General features: G+C 44.7%; 1 protein-coding gene across 1 annotated transcript in view; it reads right to left on the bottom strand.

Annotated features, from left to right (window-relative positions):
- The window catches only part of Prickle1 (prickle planar cell polarity protein 1), a 124,575-nt gene extending 115,089 nt beyond the window's left edge, over nucleotides 1–9,486 (bottom strand). Inside the window, exon 1 of the mRNA XM_045152116.1 lies at nucleotides 9,408–9,486. The gene's annotated coding sequence lies outside the window, so the exon portion shown is untranslated. The remainder of the gene's footprint in view (nucleotides 1–9,407) is intronic.
- Nucleotides 9,487–12,789: the final 3,303 nt, after the last annotated feature.

Below are 12,789 nucleotides of genomic sequence, written 5' to 3' on the forward strand. Positions count from 1 at the left end.
TGAAAGCTATGACGTGGAATTGCTGGTGTCTGGGAAAAGATGACAATATTACTGGCTATACAATAACTACAATTAGCTACCTTAAAGTTTATTGAACTAAAGGAATGGAAATTGGTATTTCTATTGTTGAAAAGGGCATCATATATATAAAGAAACTTGCATTAATTAATCTATTTAAATTAATTTACTTAAAATATCTGATCTTTATAATTCAAAATGTTTAGAAATTGGGTGTAACACTATAATAAACTCATAAGGTGACAGACAATTTTTAAATCCTTATGGTGATATTATTGGGTAATATTTATTAAATTGATATGTTTTTCATAACCAAACAAGCTGAAATTCATTCATTAAAAGATATAGAGACTTGAAATGTAAGGAGACATAGAATAAAGTTATTTTTTTCAGCAGCATGTTAATTGCACTTTCAGGTGAAATACCTCCAAGTTTAAAGCAATGGGCAAATAGTTAATCTAGAAAAAAATCACATCAAATATGCTATGGAGTATGGTGGTGTACAGAAAAAAAAAATGAAAATAATGTGTTTGTCATGTTGTTCATTATTTTAAATTTGGAGGAAGTTTACTTAAAAGGTGTCTGCAAGTTGACACAAAACATATTAAGCAGATTATGTGGAAACATCACTGACATTATGCGTTCACAAAGCTTCCTGACCTCGTGGGCCCTCTGTATTTGCTGGGTCAGTTGGTATAAGTGCTGTGTATGCACTATGTACACAGCGTGGGCAAGCATGCTTTCTCCCTGACATGAATCACCATGCATGGAGCAGAAATCCTACTAGAATGAGGCTCCAGTGACATTTAAGAGGTTTGACAAAAACATGAAGAATGAAGGCAGACATTAAGGATGAATGAATGAACAAGAAAGATAGGGAAGGAAGTGGGGGGGGGGGAGGAAGAAAAATACAGGCAATGAGTTCAGGCTGGTACCATTAGAAACAGAAAACTGCAGGAAAACTCTGACATCCCAGCACAGCTATGCACTGGGATCACCTGGAGCTGGTTCAGGCCTAGTGTCAAATTTCCACCCAGGGACTGGGGGTAGAGCGAGCTCAGAGGCAGAGCTGTGCTTAACGCACTCAGGGCTCGAGGTTTGATTCCCAGCACTGAAAATCAACCCTCGCCCACCCCCACCATACACCACAAGCCAACTCCATTAAAGTCTCTGTGCATTATTTGTGCTTAAAAAGTTCCACAGGTGTTCATGACTAAATCCTCTGACAAATATGTACTGATCTAGCCTAATTCCTTTGTTTTATATATGAGAAAACTGAGACCCATAAAGACAGAGAAACTGACTGAAAAATCACTCAGCTATTGTGCTATACTTTCCATTTTATGATTTCCAGAAAAAAACTGCCAAAAAAACCCTGCACTGTCCTCAATGTCACCTCACTACTGTCTATGCTAGAGTCTCTGCTTAAGAGATGGACAAAATACTCTGTCAGAGGTTAATGAACCAAAGTTACAGCTACAAAAAGACCTATCACACACCATGGTCACCTGGTGTTTCCTCTTGAAACAGCCAAGTCAGCTGGTTTAGGGCATCCCTGAACAAACAATACTGCTCCTATCAGCTTCTAATTTCAGTACTGCAATGAACAATAATTTTGGTTTCCATGGCTAAGGAAGGGAAGAAAAGGAGAGCGATTCTTCTGGTTTATTCCTGAAAATTCAGAAGGTTAAGAAAACACATATCTAATCCCTCAACATGCAGAAAGCTAGCCTGTTTCTCACAAATTTGGCAGGGCTGAAAGACACATTTTTGATTATTGGCTTGCCTAACTGGTGGAGTTTACAGAAGACCTACAAAAAGAACATATATGATTATATTTGGTAAGCACAAACACTTTTCTGTACATTTCATTTTCTCCCTTTACATTCAATAAAAACATAAAAGTCTACAGAGTTTGAGAACTGGGTGAGGAGATACATTATTATTTCAGCTCTCTCCCAAAGCTTATGTACATGAGAGCCAGTGAAACTCAATGAAATTATTCACATGATCTTGGCAATGAAAAAAACTAAGCACCAGAAAGCAGTTCCAAAGTCCCCCAAAATATCTGTATTTCCCCTACAAGAAACATCTGTGATTCTATGCACCTCAGACCTAGCTTTACTTCTCTCAAAAATTATGTAACATGCATATGTTTCAGACACCAAACACATTTGTCAATTATAGACATAGAAGAATTTAAATTGTTATCTCTTTTTGACATACTTTAGAACAAGCATTCCAGCACTAGGGCACTGGACAATCTTCCCATACAAAATCAAACAGTTCCCTCAACGATTTGAAGGAAGTCTTTTAAAGCAAAGTAGGGGCTGGGAAGATGGCTCAATGATTAGATGTGCTTGCTTGCAAAGCCTCCTAGTCGGTTCAAATTCACGACTTGTGAATGTAAGCCAGACTCAAAAAATGGCATAAGCATCTGGTATTTGTTCACACACACACACACATACACGTGCAAATAAATTAAATAAGGCACTTTCCTGCGAAGCCTAAGGAACCAGGCTCAGTTCTCTAGGTCCCATGTAAGCCAGATGCACAAGGTGGAACAAGTGTCTACAGTTCGTTTACAGTGGCTAGAGACCCTAGCATGCTCATTCCCTCTCTCTCTCTTTCTTTCTCTCCCTCAGTCTGCCTCTAATAAATAAATTAAAAAAATAAAAATAAAATAAAATAAAGTAAAACAAAGTGATATTATTCCATCAATTTTCAGATTGTAAATAAGGAACTTTGGTTATCCAAGCATGTAAATAGCATAATTAGAAATGTCAATTGCAGCTAGTATGTTATGAATTTCTTCAGAAGATTATCATTACTTGCTTATCAGTGAAATAAGAAAGAAAATGAGCAAATGCCCTTGGTGAAGATACAGCATAGCTTAAATCAGGTTTCTCATGTTCAGATGAAATAGTTCACTATTAGTATTTTTGGATGGTATGTGTGTGTACACACACAAACACACACAAAGCAGTATTTTTGCTAGGGCAGAAATACTGGTTGATACAGAAAAAGATACTAACAAACCTTTTATTTTAACCATGGCTACTGTGGGTTTTCTCACTACAGCAAAGGGTCTGGGTGTAGTGGGCTTGTGTGGCAGGCTGGGGTGTTCAGCTGGTAAAGTAACATGAACCCTTATTTTACCTTTAGTTTAACAAATGTCTTCCAAGGAGGATTGTTTAATTGAAAGAAGGCATACAAGGATAAAGGGGTTGAAAGGAAAAACCCTAAGGATTGACTATTGGGCAATTCCTCACAATCTCCTCTGCTCTACTAAGACCAACCTTACACTCTCTCCGAAATGTGATCAAATGTGTTAGCTACTAGTCACTCAGGAACGAGGCAGTAAGTAACCTAACCTCCAAGATCTCAACGATCCCCAGCAGCCTGGGTTAATTTCAGCTGTCTCTACAGGGCCATATGAAACATGGCATTTACAAATTTGTACTAAACAGTACTATTTATTGCATGGTGGAAACTGTCCAAATGATTAAGAGATGTTGGCATTTATGCAATCCAGCTACTGTGGAACCTGGAGAAGCACGATGTTCTCTACGATGTTCCTGCAAGCAGTGAAAGGTTCTGCATGAGAATGACTCCCTGGGGACCATCTTGGTACTTTATTCCCTGGGTCCCCTCTGGCTGTGGGTGCTGCATTTCAGGGGAAACAGAAAGTCATCCTGGGAAGAGTACCCCTAGCCCTAGTACCAGTCCACACACTCATGAGTGTATACTCTCATAATTTCAATTTTTTTTTTTGAGGCAGGGTCTCACTCTAGCCCAGGTTGGCCTGTAATTGATTATGAAGTCTCAGGGTGGCCTCAAGCTCACATCAATCCTCCTACCTCTGCCCCCCAAGTTATGGGATTAAAGGCATGTGCCACCATGCCCTGTTGCAATTTCAAATTTAATGTCAGACATATCTTGTACCTATCCAATAATTGGAACTGCCACAGTGTTTAAAACTTTCAAGCCCACAGTGGTGGCAGATATGGAGGACTTCACTCCTGACAATGGTGGATTATTGTTTACTCTTTTAAGAATGTTCTTATTAACTTCTACCTTTTTAATATTTTTTTTTGTTACAGAGCTCTTCAAACAAAACAATCTGAATAAAAGACAATGTGTCAGCTGATACCCAGTGATTCAAAAAGATAATTATAATGATAGGTCCCTAAAGAGGAAAAGAGGCAAACTTGAAAACATTAGCTACTTACAATGTGCTATGAGATAACCTTTCCCCCTTTCCTTCTTGGGAAAATCCAACTGTGCATGTGGGATTTCTTTAAGATTCCTTTATTGAAAGTCCCTGGTGCTTGTACAAGTCTAAAAATGTTGTAGAAAACTATGGCCAATATTATAATGCATTAAGTGGTGGCTACTTTACATTAGACATTTTTTTGAAAAGGCAACACAAAAATGGAGGAAAAGGTGGTCATAAAAAAACATCACAGGAAACCAAATAGCCTTTCTTTAAATTAAAAGCAATTGAAGCCTGATTCTTGGAACACACTTCTAAATGCTCTTTGGCAAGCAGCTGCTACATGGGCTAATATGATGTGTAATTGGAAACATTTCAAACAGAATTTTTTACCAAAGTCAAAGCCCGTGATTGTGAGCTGTGGTGGTCAGGGCTCAGCGATAAGGGCAGCTGCACTCAGGAGAGCCTTCCCCAGAGGACAATGTCCATACCCCCTGCACCTCACTGCAGTAGATACATCAGTTAGTGACAAAACTTCCTTCCCAGAGACCCAATGAGGAAACAGGACACAGAACCAAGTTGGTGGGCGCTACAAATCAGCAAAGGGAACAGAGCTCTAAGAAGGGGCCTGTGACTTCAGTACCAGGACAACTGAAATAACACAGCATGTAATGTGCTAGAAATGAAAGACAACTCTCCCAAAAGTCTACCCCAAGTCTGCCAGGGAGATAAACAACCACAGGTGATTTTTAGGATCACTTAGGACAAAATTTGGAAATGAGGTGATAGGGAAGGGTAGTTAAGTTGAAGTGAATGACACCTGCTTGTTCCCCTGTAGCTCTAGGTTTAAAAATGTTTACATTGGCTTCTGGCTACTAGGCATTTTTATTTTTATACATATAATCTCTATAGGAGAACGACTATGAAGGGACCAATCAATTCAGATGGTGCAATCATTCTCACTCCTAGACATATCCCTTTAAGTGTGATCACATACATTTAGTTTATCCAAAGTAGTGTGCAAAACAGAGACCTGGGGAGAATTATTATACATTCTTTGAGAAGTCTGATTCCCCCCAGGAACTGGCAATAGTGTAGTGTGCATCAGAGGACCAGCGACTCAGGAACAGCTCGTGGAAAAACTGTGTCATTCTGGCACACAGGAAGGGATCCGATTATTCTTTCATATCTCTGTGCCAGAAGTGTCATGACTTCAGCACACTCCAAGTTTATAAAGCATGTCTCTTCTCCCCATTCCTCACTAGGGGAGAGGGTCGGGGGAAGCAGGCTTGCTGCAAGTCCTGTGCAGTCTCAGGCTCTCCCATCTTTCCACAGCGTTCACTCATGGGCCACAACAGGTAGCCAGATTGCTCCCTTGCGCTTAGCAGCCCTACAAACAAGGGGGTGTGGTTTTTGGTTATTGGGGTACTGAAGAGGACACTTGTGTGTTCAGGGTGGAGAGTCCAGAAAGCCAGGGGTGCTGCACCATCTCCAGGCCATCTTGGTTCCTGGCACTCTGTTCCGAGCCTTGGCTCCACACACTGCCATGCTCTGAGGACCTGCAGCAGTGCCAGGTTTGACCCACAGACAACTGGGCTCCTACTCGCCTTTTCAGGAGTGACATGTAGCGATCTTTCATGCTATGAGCAGGAGAAAAATAAATAATGATCCCTTAGAATGCCCACCCATCCACCAAAAAAAAACAACTCATTCACTTTCCTAATCCCTCACTCTCATAGAACATTGCACCTGGACTTAAGCAATTTTAATATCCTCACCTTAGTAAGAGTTAGCAATGGACATCATTTTGCATAACATGGAGAGAACAAACAGCCATTTTTCCCTGGTTAAATGACATTCTTTGCATTTCTGCACACGTGTCACTTTGACGTTTGAAATTACATTTCTTCTTTAAAATAAACACTTAACCTTTATGAACTATCCATAAAGTTAAGTGCTGCAATTAAGATACAAGTAACTGATAATCTTTACTAAAAATTGTTTACCCTAATATTAGACAAATCAAAAGATAGGACAGGCTAGTCAAAGAGTTACTTACTGGAAAATTAAAAAAATATATATTCCTTAATTTATTTGCAAGCAGGGGGAGAAAGAGAATATGGGAATGCCAGGGCCTCTAGCCATTGCAAACGCACTCTGGATGCATGTACCACTTTGTGCCTCTAGTTTTATGTGGACATTGGGGAATTGAATCCTGATCCTTAGGCTTTGCAAGTAAGCACCACTGAGCCATCGCTACTCAGGTCCTCATGCTTGGATGGTAAGGATTTGACCCACTAAGCCTCCTCTCCTGTCTCTGGAAAATAGCAATTTTCTAAAGATTTTTATCCCATTTCATGAATATTGGAAATCTCATTTTATGGGGGTGTGGGTCAGTGGTAGAGCAAGTGCCTGGCATGTGAAAGTAAAACAGTCACAGTAGTACATTTTTTGTATTTTACTTATAAATTATTATAGTTTTAAAGAAATTATCTTATAATACTGCTCTTTAAACTTATATGACAGCTTACTTTTGAAAAATCCTCAAAGAAACCACAAAATTTAAGTTTTTTTCTAATCTTTTTAGAGTTATTCTGAGAAAGAATATTAGGAACAAGTTCATCATAGTTCAGCTATTCGGTTCCTTCTTCTTTCTAGCTTATATCAGGTTTTCCTTTCATGACCCAACCTGACTCATTACAACCCCTTTTATTGTGGAGAAAAACAGTGGTCCCATGACCTTGAATATGAAAACATAGTCAAGTTTTTAAGCTTCATTGGTATTACTGGCAGAACTGATTCAATCTGTCACCTCAGTAAAATATATGACCTTTCTCTTAAAAAAAAATCTATAAATCAACAAACTCACTCAGTACCACATCACAAACTAGTACCAAATTAAGGATGGAAAAATTAATTTACTAAACCTATCTGCTCACCTCAATTTGTCCATCGCTTAACAATTTTTAAAATTTATTTAATTATTTGCACATGCGCGTATGTGTGGACACACACACACACACACACACACACACACCAGAGTCTCATGCAGCTTCAAGTTAACTCCAGACACATGAGCCACTTTTGCATCTAGTTTTACATGGGTGCTGGGGAATTGAACCCAGGCAGGCTGGCTGGCTTTGCAAGCAATCTCCTTTAAAGGCTAACTCATCTTTTATGCACCACTGGGTCCTCTCCTTCTTCCCTCCTCCTTCCTTTCCCTTTCTTTTTAAGGCTTATTTATGAGCAATTTTGTTCACATGTTAGCCATGACTTGTCAGAATTTCTTGAGTTCATTAGTAAGTGTGCTGACTCTTAACTGCAAGTAACATCCATTTGTTTCTAGCACCTTTCAGTTTTAATATGTGCAGCACATGCATTGTTAACCTTTAAATCCTTTGTATAAACATTTCTGGAAGAGCTTGTAAAATATCTCCTTCTGTGTTTCCTGCCTCTCACTTGATGGCATTTAGAAACCCTATGGTACCAGCAGGTGCTGTATTTTGCTTTTTTCAAGGTCCAGCTGGCTACAATGACAGATTCTTGTTCCAGCCCAGCCACCTAGGCTAGGACCACATTGGAGGCAAAATGAACCCGGCTTGCTAGACAGGAAGATAAATGGCTACTGTTTAAGTTTTAAATCCCCTGGTGGGAGTAAATATTGTTCTAGAGAAAAAGGGCTTGGCAAACATTGCGTCATCCTTACAGAGCTGTCTTGATTAAAATAGAATTTTTAGATTAAGTTGCTGCTCAGTTCAAAATGTATATATCTTGCTGCCATTGGTTTGTGTTTCCTTCCTACAGTCTAAAGACAGACATATTATTGGGGATGGTTAGACAAGGCTGCGGACCCCCAAGGGGCAGAGTCCCGTCTTGGTGATAGAAGGCCGCTGAACACTGACACCACTGAGGATAATGGAGACGGCAAAGGCTTAGTGGGAAAAGGCCAGTTGTCACCTAAGTGACAGGCAACAGCTGAGCTCACACATCTGGAGCAAGACTAAGGCAAACATTAGCAATCCTCACCCGTCTACACGTCTACACCACGGGCCTGTCTGAAGAGACAGATGGAAGTTCCCTTCACCCCCAAAGTACATTAGAAAATATCTGATGGCGAGCCATGTCAATTATATAACATCAGCGCAGACACAGCCTTCCCAAGTGCTGATTAAAACCAGGCGGCAGACAAAACTGTGCAGGGACAGATAAGAGATACAATTTCAGCAAGTATAAGTTGTCATTCATAAAACCCACCCTAAAAGCTACAACTGTAGCGTCCTTTTTTACAGCACAAGTGTGCCTGGGTTCCGAAAGAGAGGCAAGGTTTTCGGTGTTCCTCCTTCATACACCGGTTTGTGGTGCGGTCCTGCTTGTGGCCCGCAGTTCTGACATGCTTTACAAAACCAGCAACCCAGCGCATCTGGCTTGTGAATGTGAATCCTCCCTGAGCAGGCTGGAACTCAGGGGTGCCAGGCGTCCCCACGACCTCCACCCCTCCCCCAGCTTCTTCAGTCTGCGGACAATTTTCCCAAAGTCCCCCAAATAGCTCTGCCCTGCCGATCGTCACTGGAGATGCCCTTTGTTTTTAATTCGAGTGCAATGAAAAGTCAACAGCTTTCTGCTGCATCCCGGGCCTGGCTCCTGCTAATTATTAACATGCTCAGTTTCTCCAACTTTTCCTGCCTGAAGGGAGGAAGCGGCTGGGCTCCGGTGCGGTCTGCGTGCTGCATGCCGAGAGACAGCACCGTCTCCCCGCCCAGCGAAGTCTGCGGCTGCCCTTGGCTCGGCGAGCTGTGGAGCCCGGAGGCCCTCCTGGCCAGGCCAGTAGGTGACAGGCGATTCCCGGCCGACCTGGCCTCGCCGCGTCCAGCCAAGCCTGGCTCCGGGCCACGCAGCTGCTTTGCAGGCAGGAGAGCGCGGGGCAAATCCCGGCTGCGCTGCGGCAAACCGGAGGAGCCGCGCGGGCTGGCGTCGCTGCAGTCCCCGGCTGGCTCCTCCGGCGCTCCCCGGGCTACGCAGTCCGACAGGGTGCCCTTCTCGAGTCTTCTCTGCTTTACCCACCGGGCCTGGGTGCCAAAGCCCCCCGCCCCTCATGGTGGCATCTCGGCCCTCTCCACACCCCCCGCCGGAGCCGCCACTGCGGAGGTCGCGGGGAGCCCCGGCTGCCACTCACCCTGATCCCTGGAGCGCTCCGGGTCGCTCGGTGCCGGTCCTCGACGCCCGCCTGCCGCGGCGGCTCTGCAGAGCTGCGGTGCTCCGGGGGCGCGCGCGGGGCGCAGCCCAGCGACCCTGCACGGCCGGCCGGGTCTGCTCGGCGTCGTCCGTCCGGGGCGTCTCGTTCACTCACTCAGCGCCGGTGGAGCGGGGCTGGCATGGTGGCGGCGCGCTGGTGGCCGCGCTGGCTGCGCTGCGTGCGGACTGAGCCGCGTCTTGAGCCCCGAGCCCCGCGCCGCTGCCGAGCCGCCGCCGAGCACCCCGCCCTCGGCCGCCGGGCCAGGCGCGAGCGAAAACGCGGAGCGCGGACGCCGCGGCGGGATTGAGGCCGCCTGGCGCGCGCCCACGCGCACCCGCGCCACGGGGCCCGCGCGGAGAGGTCGCGGCCAGGTTCCTCCCGCGCCGGGGAGCGCGGCGGTCGGAGGAGACCCGCGTGCGGACCGGCGAGCGAGACCCCGGCCTGCTCCGCACGCTGCGGCAGCTGAGCTGGGGACAGGGATCTGGGACGCTCACCCCGAGCGCGCGGCCCAGGTTCTCCAGGGCTGCAAGCCAGCCTCCGCCGCCCCGCCCCCGGTTTTATGCACCCACCCCTCTCTTTTTTGGTTGTTGTTCAACAATCGTGATGGGTTGAAAGATTAAAATAAAAGGTGACAGGGGGGGGAAGACAAGCCCAATTTCCTCTGATCAAACAGTTTGAGGGGTGCCTGTTAGGAGTTCCTTCCTTTGGGAGGGGGGTATAGAGAGGACAAGTTAATTAAACTCTCAGATTCCTTCCGGTGCATTCGCTCCTGGGTCCTCACTTGGACTCGGTTCTATCTCGTGCAATCCCACAGGCCCATCTTACTTTACTTCACAGCCAAAAGGGAGACCAAACTTTAGCTTCTAGTCCGTCCTTTCCAAAAGCCTCCACAGTGGCTACACTCATCTCAAAGAAAGCACTCAGGGGAGTGCGGCAGGAACTCTCCGCAATGTTGGGGTCAGACCTGAGTGAGCTCTGCGAGCTGAATGCCCTGTTCAAAACCTTCATTCCATCATAAAGATAATTTTTCATTGACCAAACGCCTGTCCGTGTTTTCATTCTGCCCAGTTCCCAGGGCTAGGCTGTCAGGCACAGTCGCCCACGTTCAACTGGGGCTTAGTCGGTTTGAAAGTTCTGCTCTCACTTTAGAATCGCCTTAGACCTCAGAGCCCCTACCCTGTCCTGGCCCATAGCAGCGAAGCAACAGTGTGGGTACTGAGTCCTGGGCTGCAGAGGGCAGGCCCCCTTTCCCCCCAGGGCAACGCCAGCTTGGCAAGTGCCCCTACCTAACTGAGCCTTGTAGACCTCTCATTCCACCGGACAACCTTCTAAGATGCTCAGTGTATCATCAGCCAGAAAGTAAGGATGTGAGTGTTGAGAGTGGAGACGGTGATGTTTGATGAATCTTTACTCTTAAGGGAAAAAAAATCTTCCAATTTAGGGTTTTTCACAGTAGCAAATATCTTCAACTTTTCATTGAGAGTGAAGCATGGGGGTCCTCAGTAAAAACAAAGCTGATTTCTTGAGAAAGGGTGTAAACTACTAACGTCTAAGCACAAGTGAAGTTGGGACCAGTCCAAAGCCAGGGGATATTTGACCTCAGCTCTTGCTCTCAGGGGGCTAAGCACTGCACAAACTTCTTGGTACTCAGGCAGTGCAGACAGCTGGGGGAACAGGGCTGCTGCTGACCACACTCCACTTGTTAAAGATGTTTGTAACTTTGGAGGACCCCAGGAAGAACAACTTTGGCTGCCTTATTCCTCAGCAATCAGGACTTGGTCTTATCTTGTCACTTGGAACTTTGAACTACCACCAGAAATGCCCAAGGAAACTGACCAAATGATTTATTCCGTCCACAGAGGTCCTGACAATACTTTCAAGGGCTAAGAGTCCACTTCTTTTTGTTTGCACCATGGATGCCTGTCTGTTTTCTGCCCTCAGACCTTCAAATGAAAGTAGGTTTTCAAAGAGCAAGTGATGTATTGGGAGAGCATGGGGAAGGATGGTAGCATCGAACTCCTACAGCCTCATCTCATGAGAAGGTCCCCTTCGGTGGGCTGGTATGCATTTATAGCAGGCAGAGATGAGTGAGAGAAGCTGAAATAAAAGATATTTGTATAACCTTTCTCGGACCTCCCTATTGAAAGAAAAAGTCCTTTTAATAATCCTCCAGTACAGTAAGTTTGATGCAAGCCTGGGGTGCATGAGACCTTGTCTCAAAACAAACAAACAAACAAAAAAACAAACAGGAAAGGAGGGAAAGGGAGGAAAGGGAAGGGAACAGAAGGGAAGGGAACAGAATGAAAGGGAAGGGAAGGGAAGGGAACAGAAAGGAAGGGAAGGGAAGAAGTTTAAGTAAGGCTGAAATGACCCTACAGACACTCCTGATCAAAAGGCCACTTCAGAGCAGAGCATGTGGCCCAGGTCAAGTCTGGGGATTTACAGGAGAGAATTTGGAATTCCACAAAAATAAATGGGACAAATGTTTATTTTTTTTACTCTCATGTCAGCCACTTTTTGCTGGGAATCTCACAATAAACCACAGTCTGTATTCTATGGTTTAACAGACGACTGGGAACATTCTCTTGCTCTTTTGTAAATCTGAGGCTCCACAGAGATGAGCTCTACAGCCTTGCCTCAATATGAAGCCTAAGAATAAAGCAAGTAGGAGGGCAGTAGTGAGAGATGGAGTTAGCCCAGGGCCTGATGTGTGGGCTTGAGACCCTGGATCTACTGAAAACAATTGACCACTGAGCTTCTTTGGTGAAATGAACATGTTATTGAAAGCAGTTGGGGTAGTCAGTGAGTTGCAGATGAGCAAATGCCAGTTGACATACCCTTCTGCCACTTAGGTGCTGCTCTTTTCTGCTCAGCCTTTCACTCTCTGATCACTTCACTTATCTGTTTGATTAGCTATAGCTGTCTTTAAAAGATTGAAGTTCATTTACTGTCATTCAACACAATCATATAGCAAGTTACTTCATGATTTGAAAGTTGACTGAACGGGGCCTGGAGAGATGGCTTAGCAGTTCAGTGCTTGCCTGTGAAGCCTGATGATCCCAGTTCGAGGCTCGATTCCCCAGGACCCACGTTAGCCAGATGCACAAGGGGGCGCACGTGTCTGGAGTTCGTTTGCAGCGGCTGGAGGCCCTGGCATGCCCATTCTCTATCTGCCTCTCTGTCATTCTCAAATAAATAAATAAAAATGAACAACAACAACAAAAAAAAAGAAAGTGGGCTGAATGATGGGAAGCAAAATTCATAAAGTTCATCTCATAAGGAATGGAACACAGTTTAGCTCTCAAGTTTCTAAAAGCTAATA

The sequence above is a fragment of the Jaculus jaculus genome, chromosome 6 (genome assembly GCF_020740685.1).
Source record: "Jaculus jaculus isolate mJacJac1 chromosome 6, mJacJac1.mat.Y.cur, whole genome shotgun sequence".
In the NCBI taxonomy this organism is placed as follows: domain Eukaryota; kingdom Metazoa; phylum Chordata; class Mammalia; order Rodentia; family Dipodidae; genus Jaculus; species Jaculus jaculus.